This window comes from Camellia sinensis, chromosome 7, assembly GCF_055761805.1.
Source record: "Camellia sinensis isolate YWXY chromosome 7, ASM5576180v1, whole genome shotgun sequence".
Classification (NCBI taxonomy): Eukaryota; Viridiplantae; Streptophyta; class Magnoliopsida; order Ericales; family Theaceae; genus Camellia; species Camellia sinensis.
In genome coordinates this window covers 53690751-53702115 of record NC_138967.1, presented here as the reverse complement: position 1 = coordinate 53702115, position 11365 = coordinate 53690751, and positions in this window count along the sequence as shown.

The window sequence follows — 11365 nt, the reverse complement described above, 5'->3', positions numbered from 1 at the left end:
TGCTTCTGTTGTAGCTGGTAAAAACCGTCGTATCCTGGGAAGTAGACGTCGGCGTACCTCCAGCACCCAACGGTGAGGCGGCGAATCTATTTTAAGGAGACTGTGGTATCACACAGGTTTCGATTTGCTTCCTTTAACCATTTTATATTTTATCGGTATTTTATTCAGCATGTTATATTTTCTGGGATTGGAGGTTTGTTTTGTTCATCTCATAATTTTGCGATATGCAATGTGAAATTATGTAATATGAGTAGTTTTTCCCAACAATTAACACAAATAAATTAAAAATAAATTAAAACTCATAAATAAAAATCAAAATATTCAAATTATTTATCACTTTGATAAATTTATCAATATTAAAACTAGTACCAAATGATCATTCTACGAACCAAAACATACATCTAAAGGTCTCAAAAATTTGTCATTGTAAAAAACGAGAGTCAAATACATAAGAAAATTTACTTATTTTTTTTTTTGATCGGCAAAGAAAAATTTTATTAACAACATGAAATTAAAGGTACAGGAAGACGACATGCTTTGAGAGAGATTCGGAAGTATAAAAATACCCCTACTACTGCTATTCGCATCCATACAACCAACCCCTTGGCCTCACCTTTTTTTTTTTTTTTAAACAAAAAAGTTAAGAAGAACTTAACTCTAAAAAAAAAAAAAAAAAAAAAACCCACAAAATCAGCCCACAAAACCCAAAGCCACAGCCAAAACCCAAGACCAAATCCAAAAAAATTACAACTAAACTTTACCGCCCACCTGCAATTTTGAAAACTAAATCATACACCTATGCTACACTCCCAACGTCCACTGCTACACTCCCACGCCTGACAACTTCCAACGCCCAATGCCCACCTGCTACTGCTGCTAAAACTTTTCCCCAACCTGCTGCACGCTCCTCTGCACCTACCGAGGATGTTCGCTGGCCGAAAAACTCCATAGCCACCGTCTCCATGGCTGGAAAAACTCCATTGCCTGACATCTCCAAGCTGCTATACTCCATGCTGCTAGATTCCCAAAACCCAGCCAAGGCCCACTCCGGACAACATGCTGCTACACCCAATGCCACACCTCACCTATGCTGCTGAACCAACCCTTGACCCACTTTCACGGTCGGAACTTGTTTTCTGAATCAAAACTCCGTACAACACCTAAGCAGCTTACTCCTCTTAACAACAACCACACATACTAATCAACCCGATTAATTTATTCACCCATGCTGCTGCCTACCAAACCCAAGACACACGCCACCAAAACCACAACATCGAACAAGCGCCGAGACACCACCATTTATCTAGATGAAGATCACCCCTCAAACTCCCACTCGAGAAGAAGCGCTCGAATGAACTCTTAGACAGATCTGGATCAACTACATCACCCTCGTTCCCTCCAAACAAAAGCACCGAAGCAACTCCATAGATCCGAAACCGAGCTCATCCCTCAAACTCCCACTCGCAAAAGAGCACCCGAATGGAGCTCCAACCAGGTCTGGCCATCCTCTATACCGGTCCAAGACCGACCGCCATCTACTCTGTTTTGACCCTTAAAACAATCACCCCCTGTTGAAACAAAACAAGCAACCCCAAGATTGAGACAAAAACAGACAACAAAACGAGCAACCCCTGAAGAAACAAAAAAGAACACCAAAGTGGAAAGAAAATGTGGGAATCAAGTTTATTAAAGGCAGAAACCAGCACACAAACACGAAAGAGAGCTGGGCCAGCCGACCGCCATAGCCAACGGCGGCGGTCGGCCGGACAAAAGTGAGGCCCGGGGGTGGAGGTTTTTAGAGAGAGAGAAAGAGAGAGAAAGTTCTTGAAAATAAGCTATAGGCAGTTCAATATTGGTTGGTGAGCATTGACGAGCTGAGGTTTTTTAAGAAAATTTACTTATGACTCGTGAATAAATAAGTCCATCCCATATAATCTACTGATAATTATCCCCACGTATAGGAGGACGAAATATTGACAGCACATATTTTTTCCATTTTATTGGACTCACACAAAACATCTCAGTAGTGTTGAAATTAGTGGAGAAAAAAAAACAAAAACAAAAACAAACAAACAATTTTGTTTTTGGTATAAAAAAATAAATAGAAAGCTTATGTGGTGGTCATAGATTAATTAGTTAGGAGTAAGGACATGCTGTAATCATAGAATACTATTTTTTCGCAACAAAAGGGACAAAAGACAAGAAGAATGCTCTACACAATAATAATAATTATGTGGTACTTCCATTCTATTCACCAACTTAGCTTTCCAGAATTATTGTAGGCCTCTAATCTCTACCCTACTTTCATGACATCACCTGAATGAATTAATTCCAAATGCTAAGAATTGACTACAAAATTAACACAGTCCCAGAAAATAAGCAATCCCTTTCACTGACGTATTTATCAGACTCAAGTTTTTTTTTTTTTTTTAATTTATGTATTTGTCAAATATAACTACAGAATGATTTTCCATAGGAACTTTTCTATGTGCATCATACACGAAAACAAATCCTAGCCATTAGATCAACAAATTGATTAGTATTGAGTAAAACCTAATGTAAAAAATGATGTAACCTTCTCAAGAAAACAAAGTACAAATTATAGGGTTGGGCTTCTATGGAGGGTGTTGTTTGGACTTGTAGGGTCCATCAAGGGTGCCGTTTCGGTAATTCGAAAATCATTCATTTTGTGGAACCTTTCGTGTGTTTCATTCACACAAGAATTAAGCCGATCAAGTAATCGTAATTTGTTCAATTTCAGCTTGTCACAAAATAAATAGATACTATATTTTCAAATAATAATAATAAACTCCACAAGTTTAACATAATTACACATTAATCCTCTTTTTTAGTAAGGTTAAAACAAACGTAATTAATGCATTTGGATATATATAGAATCAAAAATAAAATATACATTTTAATATAAAATATATGACATCATCATTTGTTTTTCTTTGTATCTATACTACTAATAATATAATTGAAGGTAACACAGCAAAATAAAATATCATGAAAATTTAACTCTTAGAGGTGCACAATGTAATTATGTTGAACAAATAAGGCTCTTATTTTTTAATATTTTTTAATAGATCTTAAAAGAGATTATTGCAATTTACCGAAAAATAAAATAATTTTTGAAAACTTACTACTGATTATGATCCTAATTACCACATAAACTTACCATATTGGTTAATATGATCTTTAAAATTAAAAAAAAAAAAGGCAAATTACATAGACACCTCCCTTGGATATTACCAAAATTACACTAAACCCCCACTAGTATAGAAAAAAGACACATATCTCCCCTAATGGGTCTTAAAAAGAATATGTAAGGAGATAGAACTACAACCGTAAAATAGATAAAAATCAAAATCAAAATAAAAAATCAAAGAAAAAAATAACAAAAATCAAAGGAAACAATAATAAAAATAAGCCACTCTTCCCCACCTCCTCCACAATTAGCCACCACCACCAAAAACTACAAACCCTTCTACCACTACTACTATCACTATCACCATCACCATCATCACCACCAACAAACAACCCCACTATCGTAGCACCATCCCGTTCAAAAGCCCCTAATAAGTAAAACCCCAATACTATCGCCATTGTTTTGTCCACCACCAACGCCACTGTTATTGAAATGCCAACACCAACATCGCTCCGACAACCACCATCACTCACTTCACCACTACTTCACTACCCACCCAATACCTCCACTACAACTGCCAAATCACACCGCTACCTAGTCGCCCTTTGTAGTGCCACTACTCCTATCCTTTGTTCTTCTTAAAAATGCCACTACTCTGATACTCGTCTCTAGTAAAATACGAAGAAAAAAAAAATTCCTAGTGCAATAAAGAGAAAGGCAACGATAGTGTGAGATTACAACCTGATGAGGCGGCATTGTCGATGGTCAGACTAACAAGGGGTTATGATTTTACACTGCAATAGAATCATGATGGTGGCAATTCCGATAATGGAAGGTTGTGTTAGCTAGTGTTAGTTTGTGTTGATGTAGAAACTTTTGTTGGTATCGAAGGACAGGGAGTGACAATGGAGAGGTAAAGTAGGGGTTGACGTCAGCTCGTTAGCCCGTCCAGCCCATCTCGCCCAACCTTATTTTTCTAGGGCTTGGAAAGGTTGTTTTAGCCCATACGGCCGGGCTGGGCCAATATTTTCAACCTAAAATATTAATGGGTTAGACTTGGGATTTATACTTTCAACCCAGCTTGGCCCGCCCCAGCCCGGCTCGATCCGCTATTAAATTTATTTTACATTAAAATATTTTTTTTTTTGTTGGGATCTAGATTTTATCTTTGCTGATTTTATTGAAACTCACATTTGTAGTGATGTGTGATTGAATTTATTTAAGAAATCATTCAATTTATACACAAAATCTTTATATTTAGGGTAAGTTACAAATACACCTTCTGAGATTTGCTTAAAATACGATTTGGCTCTTGTAGTTTTGGAAATTACATCATGCCCCTTGAAGTTTCTAATTTTATAACAAATGACCCCTTTATTAATAAATCATCAAGTCAATTAACAGTTTTAAATGATGTCAGAAATTTATTTCAATTAATAATTCAAACAATTTTATTATTGTATTAGAGAGCAATTAAGAATTTCATTTTTTAAGTTAATTTTGCTAAATAATTTTTTTTGAAAAGGGGGCATTTGTAATTGTCCAAACCATAGGAGGCAATCTATATTTTCAACAAACCTTAAGGGGTGTGTTTGTAATTTACCCTTATATTTATAATGATTTCAATATATTTATTTAAGAAATATAATGTGTGATTGATTTTAATTATACGAATTTTTAGTTTTTTTTTTCTTTTTACATATAGCCTGATTGACTTTTTTCAAACATGCCAAACCAACCCTTAATTTTACTACGCATTCCTACCAAGGTTTTTGATCAAATAAAACACCAAAATCAATTTGATAATGTGAAAATAATTTTTCCACTCGCATAAAATCAGACACAATCCTTTCGTATGGGTGTGATACTTACAAAATAATAAAACTCAGCTTACATAAAAAAATATATTTAAAAATTATTGGCAAGAAATTTCCTACAAGTGCATGAAGATTAATTCAAAGGGTTTTCTCTCAATTTGATAGTTCCAAGGAATTGTTAAAACCTACAAAGTTTTGATCCCTAACCTTAGATGGAGAACACCTCCAGACTCAATACCTTACCAGGCCAACTCTTTAAGATTTACATGAAAGTATAAATATTAATATTGTTTCCAATTCTATGATGGATATTTGTATCCTTAACTTTTCATGTAAGAAGGATTTTTATTAGAATGAAAACTTAAACATGGGACTAAAGGCCTTGTATTCTGATAGTACAACAACTAAATATAATATAATTTACAAATAAATTTTCAATTTTTTGAGGAGTAGTTCCAGCACATGAAACCACCAAAAAGAGAATCCAATCGATAACCAAGTTTGAAGGACAAATCGAAAATAGCAGAGATGCGAGAGTATACAACTGCGTCCGATAACCTGTCTTCCTTTATCCTGAAAGTTTTCCTCAACCCATCTGCCAAACACTGCTTTCGATTGTGCAATCCAAAAGTTTGAAGAAGAAGAAATTATTATTATTATTATTTTTTTTTTTTTTTTGGTGATAAAGGAATTATTATTATGATTATTATTATTAACTTTCAGTTCACAATAAAGAAGGAAAAGAAAGAAAATAAAGAAAAGGGAAAAGGGCAAACACTACAAGAAAACTGGGTATATGAGACGGAACTATTTGCGACGGCACACTTGCCGTCTCAAAAAGCGACTTTTTGAGACGGCAGAAAATGCCGTCTCAAAAAAGTAGAGTATTTGCGACGGCACCATTTGCCGTCTCAAAAAAGCAGATCATTTGCGACGGCACTATTTGCCGTCTCAAAAAATGAGAGTATTAGCGACGGTATTTTCTGCCGTCGCAAATACTCTCATTTTTTTAGACGGCAAGTAGTGCCGTCGCAAATCCTCTGCTTTTTTGAGACGGCAAATGGTGCCGTCGCAAATACTCTGCTTTTTTTAGACGGCATTTTCTGCCGTCACAAAAAGTGGCTTTCGTGTTTTTTTTTAATGAATATTTTTAAAATTTTAAATATTTTTTTTAGATGTACCTTACTTAGATGTATCTAAAAAATAAAAAATTTATGAAAAAATATTTTTAAAAATTAATAAATACATAAAAATACAAAAAAAAATGTATTGAATTATGGTATTTTTTTTTGTATTTTTGGTATTTAGTGAATTTTTTAAAGATTTTGGTGATTGTGGTTTTGAGATAGCTTCATATATATACAGTCACAAAATGATTTGAATAAATTCAACGGTATTTTTTTGTCGCAAAAAAAATTAAAAAAAATAATGTCGTCTTACTCTTTTGATATAACATTTCTCTTTTCATTCATTTTTTCATTTTTCTGTCTCTCTGTCTCTATCTCTCTCTCTTCTCTTTATCTCTTTTCATTCATTTCTCTCTATCTCTATCTCTCTCTCTTTCTATGTCTGCCTGTTTCTCTCTCTCTCTCATTTTCTCTCTGTGTCTCTCGCCTATCTCTCTTCTCTCTATCTCTCTCTGTCTCTCTCGCTCATCTCTTTTATCTCTATCTCTCTCATTTCTTTTTTTTTCTCTCTCTTTCTCTCTCTCTTATCTTTCTATCTCTCTCTATCTCTCTCGCTCATTTCTCTTCTCCTTCTGTCTCTCTCTTTTTCTGTGTCTCTCTCTCGCTCATCTCTTTTCGCTCTATTTCTCTATTTTTTTGTCTATCTCTCGCTCATCTCTTGTTTCTTTCTCTTTTTCTATCTTTCCATCTCTCTCTTTCTTTCTCTTTCTATTTCTTTTTCTGTCTATCTCTCTCTCTCTGTCTCTCTCTCACTCATCACTCTTTTCTCTCTCTGTGTCTACTTGTCTATTTCTCCCTCACTATGTTCGACTTGCTCACTCTCTTACTCCTATCTTCTCTATTTATCGAGCTCCTTCTCGATTTATCGATCCACTATAAGAAAATACACTTTTGGCAACCACTTTGTCTATCTCTCTCTCGCTCATCACTCTATCTCTGTGTCTCTCTCTCTCTATCTCTCTTCTTTATCTGTCTCTCACAAAATTAAAATTTTTTTAAAATATTTAAATATTTAAAATATTTAAAAAATTGATTTGAATTAAGTTTTGAACAGAGTTTTGAATTATCTGTCTTCTTTATTTATTGAGCTCCCTATCGATTTATCGATCCACTACAAGAAAATGTACTTTTAGCGACCACTTTGTTTCTTTCTCGCTCATCACTCTGTCTCTCTATCTCTTTTCTCTATTCGTCTCTCACTCATCTTTCTCTCTCACTACCCATCTTCTCTACCACATTTACCACTACTGCAAATGCCATTCAACTACCACCACTCTTCTCTTTCTCTCTTTCACTCATCACTCTTATTTCTCTGTCCGTTTGTCTATCTATCTGTTTGTCTGTGTGTCTTTCGTTCATCTTTCTTCTCTCTATCTCTCTCATTTGTCTTCTCTCTATGTCTCCCTCGCTCATCTCTTTTCTCTCTATCTCTCTCTGTCTCTCTCGCTCATCTCTTTTCTCTCTATCTCTCTATTTTTCTATTCTCTTTATCGTTCATCTCTTTTCGCTCTCTTTCTATATGTCTCTCTCATCTCTTGTTTCTCTCTATTTTTCTATATGTCTCTCTCTATCGATTTCTCTCTCTGCCTCTCTATCTCTCTCTCTATCTCTTTCTCTCTTTATCTCTCTCTCGCTCATCACTCTGTCTTTCTCTCTCTTCTCTATCTGTCTCTCACTCATTTCTCTATCTCACCACCCATCTCCTCTATCACCTTCACCACTACTGCAAACACCATTCCACCACCACCATTACTTCTACTGCAGCCACATCACCTCTACGACTACCATTACTACTAATATCGCCACCACTCCACTACCACCACTACCACTACCATTACCTCTCTTTCACCCCTGTCACTCCATTTAGACTACCACTACCACAACTTCACCACTAATCTGTTTCGCCATCACCATCACCATCATCGCCGCCACCACCATCATCTCTTATCCACCACCTTCACTACTACTACCGCTCCTTTTCCTCTACTACAAAAAATTAGTTCATGATTTTTAGTAATAAAAAAAAATAGACCGCAAAAAAATATTTTTCATTGACTACAGAAAATTAACTTTTATTTTAGTGAAAATATTTTTCATTAAAATATATATGAAACAAATCAACTTTAATAACGGAAAGAAAATAAAAATTATTATTTATTTTTATTTTATTATTTAAATATTTATTTATGATTTTTTTTTTTTTCACCCTGCCCGCTCTCCCCTCATTTTTTCCATTCCCGCGCCCCAAAATCCCCAATCTCTTTAGAACCAAAAAAAAACCTAAATCTAATCGTCTCCCTCACATCACTCTCTCAGTCGCCTCTCTCTCTCTCTCACCCTCTCGTTTATCTCTGCACCGATCACTCTCTCAGTCGCCTCTCTCTCTCTCTCTCACCCTCTCGTTTATCTCTGCACTGATCTCGTTCATCTCTGCACCGATCACTCTCTTACTCTCTCGTTGCTCATCTCATCGATTCGCACCCATCATCGCACTGCCGATCTACTCACAGGTAAACTCTCTCTCTCAATCTGTCTCTCTCTCTCGGCCCGATGGTTGTTTTATATATATATATATATATATCAGATATATCTCTGATTTATAGTCATTAGTTGCGATGTATCTGTAAAAATTGTGTAGAAGTATGTGAATAGTGTACGAAAATATCTCTAAAAATTGTAAATATTGTATGAAATATGTGAAAATGCATTAGGTTTCTAATTATTGGGAAGATTCCACAAAGAAATATAAAAAAGAAGAAATCTATAATATTTTGGTTGCTTTGAAAGTTGAAAGAATGAAAAATCCATAGTATTATGCTCTGATGAGTAGAGATTCATTTTTTTTTTTTTGGTTGTCATATACCAAATAATGAGAAATCGAAGATTCAGGGTCTATTTAGATCTTGTTGTGAATCTATGATTTACTGAAAAGGGGAAATGACTAAAAATTATTTTTCAAGTGGAATCATTTCTGTTATAGAAATGTGAATGGTGTATGAAACTATCTAAAAATTGTGAAAACATCTCTAAAAATTGTGAATATTGTATGCAATATGTGGAAAATGCATTAGGATTCAAGTTACGAGGAAGCTGCCACAAATATATATATATTTAAAAGAAGAAATCTTGAATATTTCTGTCGCTTTGGAAGTTGAAGAAACTAAGAATTCACAGTATTATGCTCTGACTAGTAGAAACTCCCCCTTTTTTTATTTTTTGGTCATATCCCAAATAATCAGAAACTGAAGATTTAGGTCTATTTAGATCTCATTGTGAATCTGTCATGGACAGAAAGTGGAAAAATGACTCAAAATGCTTTTCCAAGTTGCTTCATTTCCGTTATAGAAAGATTGTGCCAATTCTTTCAAATCTCCCCTTATTTCCACAAAAAAAATTTAAAAAAAAATTAAAAAAACAAGGCCTATAGAAGATTTGTTGGAATTGTTGCAAGCATATGAAGAACACGCTTGTGCATGACAATTTACTTGGTATTGCAGCATTGTACGACTTTGGGAAGAAAATGATCTCTCACAATTATTACAATTCAGAATGGGGTCCATTTTTCACATATGAATGGAATTGGAATGATGCAGATGCAACTTAAATAAGTTAATGTTTCATGATATGGAAATTATGTGACATTATTTATATGATGTTTTTAATTAATCACGTAAATTGTGTTTAGATTATGAAAAAAGTGAGACAAATGGAAATAAAATATATATTTTTCTATTGTCCTTTACTTTTTCCAAACATAAGCATAGTGAAAATAGACTCATCTTCTGCACAATTATTTTCAGCTTGACCGTTTTCTCCTTTTTTAGGATTTTGTGTGGCTAATATGTGTTATTTCACTCTGGTGTTTGCTGCGATATCAACAGGTAAATATTGGGACAAGGTTGATGAACAATGGAAGAGAGAGCCTAATTCCATTATGCTTGTTGACAAGAATGCACCAAATGAAGAAGTTTGGTTACGGGTAACTTACTTTTTAGTTGATTTATCATACTGGACTGCATGAATCCTTTCCAGTGCATTGTCGAGTCAAATGAGAGCTTGATAAGAAGTAAAGGGAACAGTGACACTCCTGCTTGGTTTGTAAACATATATGCATCTGACATTGGGAACAAGTGATTTGGGATAGATAAAGAGTTGAAACCCACAATTCTTAAGTCATGGCTGCACTATGATTGTATGCATGTCTAGAGAGCTAAGCATTTTGTACAAAGGTAGAAATATGGTAGCGTGATTTTGGTTGACTGACTTTGGGATAATAATAGGTATTACCATTCAAAAGTCTAAATAGGCATTCCATCTCGTGTCTTTTCCTAGGTAGTCTACCTCTTTCCCTTTTTAAGCTGTCATAATGTGAGATTATAAGCAGTTTGAAGCCGAAGCTTACTTTGTTCCTACTTGTAGTATATTTTTATCTCCTTCTCGTTCTCTGTTATCTATGACATATTTGCGGTAAGAAACCTTATCTTTGAGGTCATGTCAAGGAAACAAATATTTCCCGCTAGTTTGGCACTGGGAATTCTCAATTTTTTTGGTGGGTGGATGGATGTTGGAAATCCTTACTGTGGGGGATTGGTGTTGGGAAACATCAGTTCAAGACTGGTGATAATGCCCTGCTCACCACATTATTAATCCTTGTGCATCGATGTAGATTATGTGTCAACTTTTTCTTGCTTGGATGTGGAAGATTATGCCAGTGTATGTGGAATTATTTCTATTTTAATCGAGTGATAAACAGCAGGCCCATAATTTTTAAATTTCATGTTTCAATTAATCTTATTTACAGTCAATATAATACTAAATTTGACCAAAATAACTCACTGACCAACTTGTTTTTAATGCAATTTTAGACTATCTTGCCATGGATAGCCGTGCAATTGATCTAACTGAATGTGAATTGACTTAATAAGTCTGTTTATATTCACATATTTGCACACATCCACATATTTTTGTAGATAAAGACATAAAGCAAGAGTGCTTAGGCAAACTGAAATTCCAAAGTATTGCAGTGTAGGTATTCGACCCCAAAGTGAGCTGGGTAGAATTTCAATCTCAAAGCTGCTTATCAGAGACCTGTTCTAGATGAACCATAAATTTCTTATGTCCTTTTTTGAAATCAGATTTGCTTTATGTCATCTTTTTCTTATTTCTGCAGATTGAGGAAATGTGCAGAAGAATGAGAGCATCTGCTGTTC